The sequence below is a fragment of the Antechinus flavipes genome, chromosome 3 (genome assembly GCF_016432865.1).
Source record: "Antechinus flavipes isolate AdamAnt ecotype Samford, QLD, Australia chromosome 3, AdamAnt_v2, whole genome shotgun sequence".
NCBI lineage: Eukaryota > Metazoa > Chordata > Mammalia > Dasyuromorphia > Dasyuridae > Antechinus > Antechinus flavipes.
In genome coordinates this window covers 235,489,686-235,505,558 of record NC_067400.1, presented here as the reverse complement: position 1 = coordinate 235,505,558, position 15,873 = coordinate 235,489,686, and the positions used below count along the sequence as shown (strand labels likewise).

General features: G+C 34.6%; 1 protein-coding gene across 11 annotated transcripts in view; it reads left to right on the top strand.

Annotated features, from left to right (window-relative positions):
* The window catches only part of INPP4A (inositol polyphosphate-4-phosphatase type I A), a 189,388-nt gene that overhangs the window by 74,975 nt on the left and 98,540 nt on the right, over positions 1 to 15,873 (top strand). For 7 of the 11 annotated variants that reach the window (XM_051984683.1, XM_051984679.1, XM_051984678.1 and 4 more), the window contains exons 3-4: positions 6,780 to 6,845; positions 8,986 to 9,066. The exons of 2 other annotated variants lie outside the window; for them this stretch is intronic. The gene's annotated coding sequence lies outside the window, so the exon portion shown is untranslated. The remainder of the gene's footprint in view (positions 1 to 6,779; positions 6,846 to 8,985; positions 9,067 to 15,873) is intronic. 2 more of the 11 variants (XM_051984675.1, XM_051984674.1) reach the window with 2 other exon arrangements.

Sequence of the window (15,873 nt, the reverse complement as noted above, 5' to 3'; positions counted from 1 at the left end):
CTATAGTTTACATTAAAGAAGAGTCCCAGGATAGGAATACACTCAGAATATAGGTGATATAAAAATAAAAGATATCAATAAAATTGATTTTCAGAAATAAATGCATATTTTTTCTCCTTTTTCATGGTTTGCACTCTCCCTTTTAATATGATTTTTCTTGAGCAGCATGAAGAAAATAGAAATATATTTAGAAGAATTGTACATATTTAACCTATATCAAATTGCTTGCTGTCTAGGGAAGGGAGAGAGGGGAAGGGAGAAAAATTTGGAGCACATGGTTTTGCAAAGGGAATGTTGAAAATTATCTTTTCATGTATTTGGAAAAATAAATGTAATACTACTAAAGAAGAAAAAAAGAAATGCATCATACATAACAAACTAGGACTGACCATATGTGCTGAATGCTCTTAATTTCACAAATATTTATTACATATCTCCTTATTACATGGATCTATGATAGGAGCTAAGGAAGACAGAAACATTTCTCTGCCTTCATAGAACTTAGAATCCAGTTTGAGCACAAGAACACAAATCATAGGAATACAAATTAACACCTAAATACAGCAGATAGTTATATCTTTTCCAATGTGAGAAATAGAGAAATCTGAGGTAGAGTTTGAAGGGAAGTGATTATATTCCAGGCAAAGGGAAAAGAGTCTGAGCAACAAAACAGATGGGAATGTGTAGGCCTGTTTAGGGAGCAGAGCTAAGTCCAGTTTTGCAGGAACAGAAGAGTAAATGGAAGGGAGTAGTTTGAGAGAAAGTTGGAAAAGTAGGATAGTAGCAGATTTGTCTGTGTCAGAACAAGGAGTTTGAATGTTACTGAGTAGGAAGAAATCGATCTATTTTTGAGCAGAATATATACATGACCAGATCTATGCATAAGAATGAAGGGGCTATGGATAAGAACAAAAGATTTTTCTAAAGAATGTATTTCTAAGCAGGCTGCCAATCTGTGGAAGAGATAAAATTGCCCATTCTGGGAGATGACTTAAAGAATTAATCTTTAGAGTGTGAGTGCTATGATAGCGTGTAACTTGTTATGATTTCCTTCCTCATTAGCTCCTGTTCATTGAACAGCTAATGTCACATGTTCAAGGTTATACAACACTGGAGGATTTCTTCTTAGGCACTTAAGAATTTTTGCCCTCATTTTTCTGTAACAGAGGGGAGTGTAACTATTAGTGACCAGTGAATGGTAGTTATTTGTGCACTCCCCTTCCCCTTCTTCCACAATCAATTATTGATCTTGTAAGCTGATATCACCCATTAATTCTTGATTCTGAGGCTTGGTTTCCTGAGAATTTCCCCCATTTCTTCCACCTTACCCTTTGCTTTCTGAATTTGAGCCAATCCCTCTCTAGAGCCAGTTTCATTTTAGTTTCTTTGTCCTCAACAAAGAAGGGGCAACTAGGTTGCCCAGAGGAATGTGCAGAAACCCAATTTTGAATCTTCCCTCAGAACCTTACATTTTACTTTTATTTAATATTTTACAATTTACATTTAATGTCCCATAGCCTCAGTTTCCTCATTTGCAAAATGAGAATGATGATAATTGCACCTACTTGCCAAGATTAGTTTAAAGATCGGATGAGATGACATATGTAAAGAGCTTTGTAACTTCTAAAGCTATGGTGTCTAATTCAAGTAGAAACAGGTAACTAAATCATGCATGAGGAACACTGTAGGGTTGAATATTATTAACTTCGAAAACTTATCATCATCTGTGTTTTACTATATTTGTATTTATTTTGTTAAATATGTACCAATTACATTTTAATTGGGTTCAGACCATATTGGGGAATGTTGTGGAGTATATATGACCCATGGGTAATGTGTTTGACAACTTTCCTTTAAAGCATTATATAAATGTTTACTATAATAAATAATAAGTATATCAAGTTATTATTATAAATAACATTTACATAATGCTTTATAGTTTGCAAAATACTTTATAAATGTTATTTTACATGTTGTTTTGTTATTGTTGTCAGTGATTCCCTTTTGTTTACTGAATAAAGTTCATTCTCCTTTGGCTGGCATTCAAGAACCTCTTCAGTGATCTGAGTAGTTTGAATCTGTTCTAGATCACTGGAGATGATTGTTTCCAATGTGAAAAGTTAAAAAAAAATACAGTATGCCTTTTTGTTGACATTAATTGGCAGCTTTGCTTGCTTTGTCAGGAGAGAGGCCAAAAGATTCAAGTGGCATTTGGAGAAGGAATATTTTTCCTGAATTGCAAAAATGCTGCCTTGGAGTTAGGAGACTAGGGTTCATTAAAAACCTGTGTAGCATGTGCTTTTCTAAGTCTGTTTCCTCTCCTATAAAGTGAGGACATTGGACCAGATGATCTCCTAAGTCCTTTCTAGTACCATGTATGTGTATTTTTATAATAAATGGGAAAACGAATACATTCTTGGTACTGCTTTTAGTCCTGTATCCTATTCATTTGTGATTTTGTGTCTTTCATACATACTGAATTTACCTTTTATCTTAAATAATTACTTGCTAGGCAGCATGATTGCTTTTAATTTTTAACACTATAAATAAAATCTGCATTTTATTGAATTTATTGTACCTAAATGTTCATTGAGCCAAATACTCAAATCTCTCTGTATCTGTGACAATATTTAAACACTTAAATTTTTTATGCATTAATGATTAACTCAGGGTGTGTGTAAGTATATACTGAATGTAATCCAGAAAAAGGTTTCTTGATCTTCCCAGATGATTATAAAAGAATAAGGATGGAAAATTCCATTTATTTTTCATATTCTCAGATGCTTTCATGTTCTCTGTACAAGAAGCCCCGTAGCTAGTTCCTGACTTCTTAGTGGAGACGTTGATACTTGCTAGGGGCTCTTTTTGGGTAAGAGGTTAAGTGACTTGCCTAGAGTGACACAGCAAATAATATCTGAGGACAAATTTGAACTCTTTCTCTAGGACTGGTGCTTTATACACTGTGCCAACTACCTGCCCCTACAAGGTATATTTCATAATTTTGAGTGTTTTCTCTAATAGTGATCAAAATTCCCACTGACCTTTATATTTTGTGTAATTCTTATCTGTATCTTTCCATAAATTCTTCAGATAGGATGTACTCAAATAATCAAGAGCTCCTTGTGATTTTTTTCATTGTCTGAAGGAGTACCAGTTTATTACTCAAGCAAGTTATTTTGTCTCATCCTAACTCCATGAATGACCCATTTTTATTTCTAATCATGCACGTATGTCCTCAATGGCTCTTAGGCCATTTCTTGTGAGTAGGTTATCATTGGTAACACGCTGTAGCTACTTAGACACATCAGATGTCTTGTGATTCTTTTTTGAAGTGACTTGTGACTCAGATTCTTCAAAGATTGTACTAGTCCTAATTGTATACCATCAATAAGAGAACCTTGCTATTGTTGAACTGGACTTCTGCCACAGCTGTGAATTGTGGCTGGCAGTTAAGGATCATTGAAAGTGTTTTTTCAGTTTATCATTCTAATTCATGACAAAATTCTGAGCCCAACTCATTGTTTCTCTGCAATGTCTACCCAAGCTACATATTTTTTTTAATCTCCTTTCTTATGGTTTTTTTCTTTTCTCCTCCTTTTCTCCCTCCCTTTCATCCTTCCCTTCTTATTTTTCCCTCTTTATCCCTAAATTTTTATCTCTCTTTTTCTCTCCCTGCATTTTCTGTCTTACTCTTTTCCTCTGTCTTCTCTGCTACTCCACATATGCAGAAGTCCAGATACAGAACAGGGCAAAATGTGGATGGCTAGATTCAGTGTGGTTCAGTTTGGCTAGAATATTAGAGTATATGGGAGGGGAAAGTAGTAGACATATAAAAGCCAAATTGCAGAGAGTTCTGTATTAATAAATAGTAAATGATTTTTATGAAGGATGTTGTGATACACATGCATTGCTGAACCTCTTGTCTCTTTAATCACAGTGTTACTACTCTATTTGATACCATTAAATAGTTGGGAATGCAAAGTCCTAGGCAAAACCAATTTTTTAAAGGAGAGAGCAGCAAAATTCTGGCCAATTATTAAGTCATCCCATTACAGTTGAAAGTCACACTTCTTTTTTCCTTCAAAATTGAACCTTTTCAAGGAATATGCTTTGGGAGGGAGTGGTAGAGAGAGGCACTTGGAATTAAGTGACTTGTCCAGGACCACATAGCTATTTAGAGTCTGAGGCTGGATTTGAATTCAGGTATTTCTGACTCCAGACCCACTGTTCTGTCCAGCTGTATTTAATACTGTTTTGGGCAGTTTTAAAACATTAAAAAATCAAATGGGATTGCATTTCTATCCCAGCTCTTTCACTAGTGTAATTTGTGATCCTGGGTGAGTCAGGCACAGTGTATGCTGATGCTTTTTTAAAATTTTATTTAACTTTTTTTATTAAAGTTTTTATTTCCAAAACATATGTATGGGTAATTTTTCAACAATGACCCTTGTAAAACCTTTTGTTCCAAATTATCCCCTCTTTCCCTCACCCGCTTCCCTAGATAGCAGATAGTCTAATATATGTTAAATATGTTAAAATATATGTTAAATCCAATATAGTACACTGATGCTTAATAAATGTTTGGATTAATTGCATTGAAATCACCTCTGTGGGCCTCAATTTCTTTGTTTATAAAATGAAAGACTAAATTCTCTCTAAAAGACACTAAAATTCTCACATTGTACAAATTGAATGTTTGTAATAGTCTGTCACCTCTTCCCCTTCTCTGTTCTCCCCAAGTGTGGTGGGAGGGTTTTGTTTCATCTCATAATTGACAAATGCCTACTTCCACCTTACACTACCATATCAGCCCTGAATCTTAGCCTTTTATCTCACCCCATTTAAGTTGTCATGGTAAAAAGCCTGTCTTTTCTGGCTTACACATTTACATGTGATACTTCAGGACTTTTTCAGCATACTGAGCCAGACAATCTGATGAACGTAGAACTTTGGAATTGACTCCATAAAAGGCCAAACTACAGAAACACTAGTGCATAGACTTTCTCATGATTTTTTTCCCCTGGAATAATACAGGACAGGACAGCTAAAAACAGCCTTGGAATTAGTATCAGAACCTACTGTGTTTGTGTCTCTCTGTAGCCTTTCATGGACAAAGAGAAAATACTTTCCTTTTTGAGAGGGAGGTTTCCCAGCAAAAGTCAAATTAAGACCTGAAAGGATATGACCAAAAGTCACACACAGCTCCATTTGAGTATTTAATAAACCTGGCACATCAAAGATCTGATAATATTATACTTCTCTCTCTCTCAATTCAGAGATGGGGAATTGTGGGGATAGAATATTTCATGTTCTTTGGTTCTTTGGTTTGGCTTGCTGAATTGTTTTTTTCTTTAAAAAAAGCAAAACTTTGTTACATAAGGTTTTACTGTACAGGAAAAGATTTAATTTACAAGTGAAAGTGATAGAAAAATTAAAAGATATCAGTTTAAAAAAAAAAAAAAAACTAGCTATCAAGCTACCTTGAGTTATCTCAGAGCAAAGGTCTTTCACCTGGTGTGAACTTGTTTCTTTAACATTTTATATTTGATTTCAACATACATTATTTTCTTTGTAATTCTGTTTATTTTATCTTATATATTTTAAAACATTATTCTGAGAAGAGCTATGTACTTTTTTGCAAGGCTCCAGTGGGTTCCATGACACAAACCAGGTCTTTTTTAGAAGTTATACTCAGCATTTACAGGATCCTAGAATACTGTCCTTGTGACTTTACAGAATTAACACAATTGCCTGAGAAGCCACTTATGCTGCCTATGTTCATATCTCATGATCACATATCAAAGAATTTTATCTGTCTTCTTGGTGAGCCTTTATTTTGACATTATTCTGAAATTATTCTGCCATCTATCAGCCTCCTACTAAACATGTTTTTCTTGGTTCCAGTGCAGCAGTGGAAAAAGTACAAAAGATTGTTGGGTTTTAGTTCCAGTTGTTGCATAAAATTACGTAGTGACTTGGGACAAATAACCTCATTTTTCTGGACCTCATACTGGCAGAACATAATCCTTGACAGTAAGAACAGGGTCATGTATTATTTTTGTACTTGTATCCCTCATTGCTGGCATGGTTCCTGGCACGTAGTGGACTTAATAGATTTCTAAGATTTCTGTGATCCTTTCCAATTCCTAATCTTTTGTGATTCTTTACTTTTTTATATTTATATATAATGATTTTGACTTTTTTTGAGTATATTACACATATTAACCTTTAGGTGCTCACAGCATCCCAGTTGGACTAAATAGAGCAGAGGGTTTTCCTATTTTATAAATGGAGGAACCAAAGTATGGGGAGAGATGATTTGTAAGAGTTCACATAATTTGTTAATAACATCCCCATTAAGGTTGTTTTTCTTCCATAGTCATCACATTTGGTTCCTCAAATGGTTTTCTTAATTCCATGTGTAAGGCAGTTTGACAATCTGATCCTGTAATAAGAGTATTTCCCATAACACTGTCAGTCTCTCTCTTATATATACATTGTACATTCTGACCTTTGTACTGGATTGTTACTGGAATCCATTGCTAACTCTCATTAGGAATTCAAATGTGGCCTCAAACATTATCTGTGTGACTCTAGATAAGTCACATAATTGCTGTCTGCCTCAGTTTCCTCACCTGTAAAATGAGAATTATATTCACTCTACACTCTCAACGCCCAGGACTGTTAGGATCAGATGAGCTGATATATAGAAAGTTTTTAGTACAGTGTCTGGCACTTAATAAATGCTTATTCCTTTCTTTTTCTTCTCCTTCCTTAAGGCCTATACAGTGAATGAATGTTATGAAAAATGCTTTGTAAAACACAGTCGAGTCATTCTTAAGAAGGTAAGAGGTTGTTGATTCCTCTCACATTAATGTTAGCCTAATAGAACTGCCCTCAACAATTCCATTGTATTCCTAATAAGACATTTTAATGGATCTCTTGCTTGCTGACCCTTCCATCATCTCCCTAGTGAGAAAGAGATATGCCATCTAAGCAGAATGTTTTATACTTCAGTTATAGTGTCATTTGGGATCAAAAACCTAAACAGGGTCATTTTGATCAGGAGAGAAAGGAGTTAGAGAATTCTACTTTGGTTCTTAAGTTACATAAAGGTGAATAACTTCCCAGAATATTTTCCCAGTGATTCATGATAGGAAATAGTCTAAAACTGAATTTTCTTAAAGAACTTTCTTAAAGCTCTTTGTCCCCAACTGTCTACAATATGAACTGTTCAAATGTCAATAAGGGGGAGCAGGGAGAGTTTTAATTCATCTTTGGTACTGTTTGAGAAATTGTGACTTTTAAATAATTACATGTGCTTTTGTGAGGAACTATTGCGAGCTTTGGATTTGAGATCTTTGGCAGCTTTCTAGAGTGCCAAGAAACACTTCTGCCATTCTTTTCCCAATTACGTACACAGACTTCCCGAATGGCTCCCATTCTCTTTGGAAACAACAGCATAATCATTTTACAAACAGCTTTGCTGGCTTGTTGCCACAGTGGAAGAAAGGTGGGGCATATAGCTCAGGAATATAAATGGTTTCTGGAAATTTTCCTGAACAACCCTTATGCTATGACGCCTAGAGTGAAGTCACCAAGTGGACCCTGTAGTTGAGGGTGATAACCCTAAAGAGATGCTTCATTTTTTTTTTTCTGCTGCCTTTTTATAAAGCACTGTATTGTGCTTTTTAGAAAAAAAATTCAGTCATATTTTTTATTTCAATAATATTTTATCTTTCCAATCAATCAGCACTCATTTTTGTAAGATTTTTGAGTTTCATTTTTTCTCTCTCCTTTCCCCAAGACAACAAGCAATTTGATAGAGGTTAGTACATGTACAATCATTTTAAACATATTTTTGTATTAGTTGTTGTCCTTTGTTCTTGAAGAGGACCAAAATGACATCACTATGTTAGAGTCGAGTTACAGTATGCCAGATTGTGGCTGATCAGGTCATTGCAAGCTCGGAATGCTCTGCCACAGGTGGACACAAATCGTCTCTATGAACATTTGGGATGGCTTTTCTGACTTTGCACATCTCGTATTTTTTCTGAGCTAAGTCTGCTTTGCTCATAGAGCACAGCCCCTTCTCTGATAAGGGCACACCATGCTGAGTGGTCCTGGGCCAGTGTCTCTCATGTCATATAATTAATTCTAAAGTTCTTAAGGGAGATCTTGAGAGTGTTTGTGAGAGAAAAATCAGAACAAAATGGAAAAACCACAAGAAAAAGAAACAACAATTAAAAAGGAGAAAATAGTGTGCTTTGATCCACATTCAGTCTCCATAGTTCTCTCTGGATGCAGATGGCACTTTCCATCACAAGTCTATTAGAATTGCCCTGAATGACCTCATTGTTGAGAAGAATCAAGTCCATCACAGTTGATCATCACATAATCTTGCTATTATTATGTACAGTGTTCTCCTGGTTCTGCTCACTTTACTCATCTGCTGCCTTTCTTGCTGGAGGAATGGCTAACTTCTTTTTCTTAATCATGAAATTAATTTTGTGTGTTTGTGTATGTTTTTAGGGGGATGAAAGTGGTGATGATAGTTGTCAGAACCAACACTACATGGAAATAAAGAAATCCTATTAGAGTGAGACCTAAAATTCTTGCCTTAAATAAAGTTTAGTGGTCTTTGCCTGGAGATTAGAACTTTCCAACCCAATTTAGCTAGTGCAGATAAAAGAGTGATGAATTTAGGGAAGACGACCTGAATTCTGATCTCATCTCAGACACTAATTTGGTTTGGTCAGTTACTCTTTCAGCCTCCATTTCCTCATCTATAAAATGGGGTTAATTTAATTTATAAGATTGTTGTATCAAATAGGATAACATATGTAAAAATGCCTTGCAAACTTTAAAACTTTGTAAATGTTGGCTATATTTAGTGTTATTCCATCATTTGTTGACTGACTTTCCTGTTTAGAATTTTCCTGCTTACTTAAATTTATAGTAATTGTCTTCTCTTTCCTTCTGTAGTTGTCCTTTGCTGGACTCAGATCTTTTGCCTGCCTGATCTAAAATGGACCTGCATCAAATTTCTAGCCCTGACTTCCTCTGGTAAATGACACATCTGCCAGAATCCTTTTACTTAGCTAAATTGCTAGTCTTTGATCCCCCTGGGCCAGTACTTCCCCATTTCTATTCATACTCTCTATATTATATGGTTATTTGAAGGCTACAGGTTTTGCCTCCTTTTTTCCTCTCTCACCTTGATCTGCCCACAGATCTGCTAATGTGGCAACCCCTCCCATATAGTGTGAACCTTCCAGACTTTGTGTCACGCTTTTGAGTTGGACAAGAAAAGCTACTTTGTTTTTAGAAAGCCACTATTAAAATGCACTTATAGTATCATATGGGAGGAAAGGTCCTGATATCTTCAGGCCTTGTCTCATAGACATTTCCGATTGACATAAATCGATTGAATTAACTGCTTATCATATTAGAAAACTGATCTTAAGCAGAAAAAAATTTCATTTAATGGATATTTATTTAAGCACCTCCTGTGTGTAAGTGAGTTGGTCCAATTTTTACTCTCCAAGAATAACACAAGTCCTTATTCTTTTAATGTAGTCCGTTAGGGATGTAACATTGTTATATTTGGGAAGGCAAAGGGAATCAGGAAGCTTTTCAAATGCACCAACCACAGGTTAAGGAAAACTCATGTTCCTTTTAGAATATGCCAGTGTTTATTAAATTTTTACATACATATGTATGTATGTATAACAGGGTTTTTTTAAAAGCATTTGTTAATCATCTCTTATTTGTAAATATTATTTTTGATCCTCACAACAAACCTCAGAACTAGGTTCCATTTTACAGTTGAGAAAGCTGAGGCTTACATGTAATTTGTCCGGGCTCACGTAGCTAGCAAGTATCTGAGGCAGAATTTGAACTCAGATCTAACTCCAGGCCCAGTGTTCTGTTCACAGAACCATCTAGCTCTTAGGAGCTGCACTCACTGCAGTCATTCTAGATCAATCACTCCAGTTTGGATCTGCTCTCTTCCTGCTTCCAAACAGCAACAAATAACTGCCATCTACTGTGTGTGTGCATGTGTACACACATATACACATTGTCTCCACCATTAGAATGAAAACTTCTTGGGAGGCAGTGATTGTTCTTATTTTTTATTTATTTTTTTAAATATCCAGTCCTTATCACAATACCTTACAAATGTTTGCTGTATGATAGGTAGTTGTTATAGCAACTTTTTTAGCAGGAGCAAGACAGATGGATACAGGACACAGTCCTGCTGGAAATTTTCCCTGATGCCCTGAACACTTGAAAAATATTTTCTGGTTGTGATAGAAAAAACCTGACTGACTCATAACCTTGCTTTCTGCATACCTGAGTTTGAGGGTGGAGGCAAAATGTAGCCAAACATGAAATTTTTGCTGATTTTCTTAATTTATTTCTTGGTGTTCTTATTTATATAAGCAGTTTATCATTTCTGAATTTTATTCTTTAAAAAAAAAACCATTGATAAAAAACTTTTGTAGTTAATTAGCAAAGATCTGTGGTGAGGGCTAGACCCATAACACTCAGAAAATGTCAACCGCAGGGTATGGTGGAGACAGACAAGAAATAGGAATCCAGAGCAGGATGTTGTTCAGATCCCAAGGAAGCTAATACTTTGAGGCAAGGTTAAGAAATTACCGAGATAATAGAGTTCTGTAAAGGAAATTATTCCAAGGATCGAATCCCCTGTGTTCACTGTAATGCTTAATAAAACTCAGGGCAAAGAATGTTAAATGTCCTTTATGAAATTTGTCTTGTAATCTTCTCAGATAATTTGCTGTTTCTCTTTCCATCCTTCATATGGGAGGAAATGTAAACAACATCCAGGAGCTACATGAAGTTAAAAGGAAAAGATGCAATTTATTTTATATATATTTTTTATGCTGTGAGAGAGGTAGAAGATAGTATGTGTTTCTTTCCTGTGCTATCATTGGGTTTTAGGATCTCTTGGCTCCCAGTTGAATGGTTCTCTTTCTTGGGTAACTTTTGATCTGATGGTCTTTAATGGAATTTTGACTTCACAGGAGTCTCTCTTATATTTTTTCTTATTAGATTCTTTTAAAATAAATTGGAATAACTTCAAACTGTATATCCTAAAGCAAATTTTATTTTGATTTAAAAAAATTAGTGACTTTAATGATCATATTACCTTTCTTTTAGTTCTGAATTCAGCCTACAAATATTTTAACTGGTAACAGTAATCTAGTGGTCATTTACTAAATTTACTAAACAGTAATCTAGTGGTCATTTACTAAATTAAGAAATGCCTTTGGTTTAAAAAAATACCTACTAAAACTGATATATTTACAATTTTTTAATAGTGATTACTGTAGAACCTGACCTCCTAAGGATCCCATGCCTTGAGTCCAAACCTGTCACTTTCAGCAAAGCAAGAAATTCTTCAGGAAAATGTTCATAACTTAAGCAAAGGAACTTAAGTCAAAAATAAAGATTCCTTATTTAAGAATCCCAGTTTTGATTCATAGTGATCCTTTACTTCAATTTAAAAATTGTTGCTAGTTGATCCTAGTATCAAGAAAGAGGAAGCTACTGAACAGAATAATTTTGTTATTTTATTTGAATTGGTAAATATTTCCTGAACGTCTTTAAATGAAAACATCAAAACAAGACCTTCAGTCAGCATAGATCATATATTAAAGCAGTACATTGATATTAAACTTTTGCTCTTTTCAAGACAGAAACTTGAAGTGTACATTATTTTAATAATTTTTTCCATGTAAAGACAATTTTTAACATTCAGATTTTTTTTTCATTTGAGTTCCAATTGTCTTTCCCCACCCCTGATTACCCCTTCCTATAGATTATGTATATTCAGTCGTGTAAAATATATTTTTTCATTAGTCATGTTGTGAAAGAAGAAACAAGCTGAAAAAAATAAAGTGAAAATTGTATACTTCTCTCTGCATTCAGACTCAATCAGTTCATTTTCTGAATGTGGATAGCATTTTCCTTTCCAAGTCCTTTGGGATTGTCTTGGATCATTGTATTGCTGAGGAGAGCTAAATCATTCATATTTAATCCTTTCACAGTGTTGCTGATACTGTGTACAGTGTTGTCCTGATTCTTGTCATTTCACTTTGTATCAGTTCACGTAAGTCTTTCCAAGTTTTTCTGAAATCCACCTACTTATCATTTCTTATAGCACAATTGCATTTCATTATATTCATATACCACAACTTGTTCAGCTGTATCCCACTTGATGGACATCCCCTTAATTTCCAATATTTTTCCACCACAAAAAAATAGCTGCTATCAATATTTTTGTACATGTAGATCCTTCTCCCTTTTTTTCTGGTGTCTTTGGGATATAGATCTCATAGTGATATTGTTATATAAAAGTATATACACAGTTGGATCTCCCTTTGAGCATAGTTCCAAATTGGTCTCCAGAATGGTTAGATTTACTCACAACTTTACCACCAGTGCATTAGGATCCCAATTTTTTTCATATTCTCTCCAATACTTATCTTTTTCCCTTTCCGTCATATCAATTAATCTGATAAATGTAGCTAGATACCTCAGAGTTGTTTTAATTTGCATTTCTCTAACCAATAGTGATTTAGAACATTTCTTCATATTTAGAACATTTCATCTGAAAACTGCCTATTTATATTCTTTGGCCATTTATCAATTAGGGAATGACTTGTATTCTTATAAATTTTACTCAGTTCTCTATATTTTTGAGAAATGAAACTCTAAAATACTTTTTGTAAAAATTATTTCCCAGCTTTCTGCTTTTCTTAATTTTGATTGAATTGATTTTGTTTGTACTTTTAATTTTAATAAAATTTTTAATAAAAATTAACTTTTAATCCCTTTTAATTTAATATAATCAAAATATCCATTTTACATTTCATCATTCTCTCTCTCAAAGTATAAACATACCTCAGAGATATTGTGGTTTCTCTTGCAGTCCACCACAAGAAAGCGAGTCACAAGGATTTTTTTGGTTTCCTAGTATATATAAAAGTTCCGTTTATACTGTACCTCAGTCTATTAAGTGTGAAATAGTATTATGCCTAAAAAACCCCACAATGTATATACCTTAATTTAAAAATATTTTGTTGCAAAAATAAATACCAACCATCTTCTGAGTCTTCAATAAGTCATAATCTTTTTGTTGGTGGAGAGCCTCATTTTTGATGGCTGCTGACTGATCTGTATTGCTGAAGGTTGGGATGGCTGTGGCAATTTCTTAAAGTAAAACAACAATGAAGTTTGCCCCATTGCTTTATGGCCAGAGCTCTGAACTTGAAACAAAGGATTCTTACAAGGTACTAAGTCAGTGGAATTGATAGAGACAGTAGTTATCTGATTTAGCATGATTCAGTTTTATTGATTTAATCCTACAAGGAGATGTTATGGGCCAGAGCTTGAAACAAGGTACTAAGTGGAATTGAGGAGACAATGTTTAAATATAGTTTAGAATTGATTTAATCCTACAACAAATAATGGTTTCCTAGTGACATAATGATTGGTTTGTACTCGGTATGCAGCATACAAGCTTTTCTAGCCTCAGCCAGGGAGATTTAGAGACATTTGGGGAGATTCAGAAGCCAGAGAAGGCAGGCAGGAGCTCAAGTTCTCCGAACCAAACAGCCCTCTAAGAAAACTAGCCGAGTCCCAAGTGAAGGAGATAGGACTTTGAAAGAGATAATAAAGGATTTGGACTTTAACCTCTGGCTGTACTCATGTGATCATTACTGAACTGAAAGGAAGGCTGCCTCCAGAGACCCCAAGAAAACCTCAACAGAGAACATTACATTTTAGAGACGAATATTACACCATTGATTGACTTTTCTTTCCATAAAAGATTTCTCTGTAGCTTGCGATGCCATTGGATCATATTTTATTCACTATCAAATTTCTTTCAAAATTAATAATCACTTCTCTCAACTTCTGTCACAGCTTTATCAACTAAGTTGATATAATCAATATTGTTGTGTCTCAGGGAACAGAGAGGCCCAAGAAAAGGGAGAGAAATGGGGGTACAGTCAGTTCCGAGCAGCAGTTTATTTATTTAAACATTTAAAATGGGTGCTGGTTGTGGTGTCCCAAAGCAAATTACAGTAGTGACACCAAAGATCAGTCATCACAGATCATAATAACATAATAATAATGAAAAAATTTGAAATATTGTGAAAATTAGCAATAGGGACATGAGGTGAACATAAGTTGATAGATTTACTTGATGCAAACCTTCAGTTTGTAAAAAAGCTCAAAAAAGTAAAGCACAATAGATGTGCCTATATGAGAAATTTTGCCCATTACATGAATCAGTGATTAGGACCAATTCTCTTTTAGAGATGGTTCAGGATACTATAAATAGACTAGTGGAAAGAACAGTTTAGAAAATGGACAGATAATTATAACATTTTCAAAATAGGAGTATAATCAGGTGATATGCAGGCACATGTACAAGCATGGCTTATGTGTAGTAGGGAATGTTTTGTACTTGAAGGATGTTGTAGGATGATTTAAAAATGCCTCTTCCAGAAGTTTAATGACTTCCTTTGTTCTCGAACAGTTTTGTATGTTTTCTTCCTTCTGGAATACTACTTTTTAGCAGAAACAAGAGTTTAGAAAGTACATAGTGTGAAGAAAAAAAGAGAATTGATAGATTGATAGTGATCCTTTGTGTAATTTGGAGTATTGAACCATAAATAAGCAATGTGACATCAACAAAGCTGAAAACTTCCATGTCTTTAACACAGATATATATACAGTGCCTGCTTCTTCCATTGATACCACTATTTTATTTTTTCAGTTTCTTTTCTATATATCTACCACTCAGACCATAAAAAACATTTAAAAAGATAAACAGAAGAAAAAAAGAACATTAAAAAAATAACAAGAACAACAATCACCTAATCAAAATCTTATGAAATCCAAAACTGTTAAGAGCTGAGGCAGAATATTAAATCCATTAAATCCATCAAGCATTTATTAAAGTAGTTTCCCAGAATGTATAATATACAAGGTACCGATAGAAAATTCTCAGTCTAATGTTCTATTGTACTAACTCCTTATATACACAGTGTTTGCACTGTGCTAGCTGATTTGGGGGCTTAGCCTTAGCCTCTCTCTGCCAGGACAATCTTTCTCTATTGTTGTTAAATGAAGACCAGAGAACCCTCATTCAAATGAATATTTATTTTTCAAGTGCAGGCTTTTACTAGGGTGGGCAGAGCAGATGGTACATAGCATCATCATAATGTGCAATGAGTCTTTGTTTACATCTGTTCACCTAGTAAGTCTACTGATCCATGGAAAAGTAAGTAGTGTGGAAGGAAAAAATTGCTACCTAGTTGTTCTTTGTCTTTACAGTCTATTTATACTTAATGACCAAGTAGGCATATGAGCAGGTGTGTGTGTGTTGAATTGGTACACCACCCTGCTTACTGACAAAACTTTTGTCCTCTCCTTTTACTGCAGTCCTCATTTATTAAGAAGCTGAGTTGTGTGTAATGGAAAGAGAGCCAGAAGATAGCATTTCAAGTTTATCTATTTATTTTTAAAGATGAAGCCTACCTATTTTTTTTTTTTTTTTTGAAGGCAGGTGATTTGGGGTTAAGTGATTTTCTCAGTGTCACACAGCTAGTAAGTGTCTGAGGTCAGATGAGAACTCAGGTCTTGACTCCAGAGCCACTGTTCTACCCACTGTACCATTTAGATGCTCCCTGATTTTAAGTTCACTGCTTCACATTGTTGGGGTGCATTCTTAGGACCTATGGGGCTTCCAAGAAGAATAGGTAGACAAGTTAGTGCTGAAGGCAGTAGGCTCTTTTATTTGGTGTATTTAAGGGAAATAATATGAATAAACTC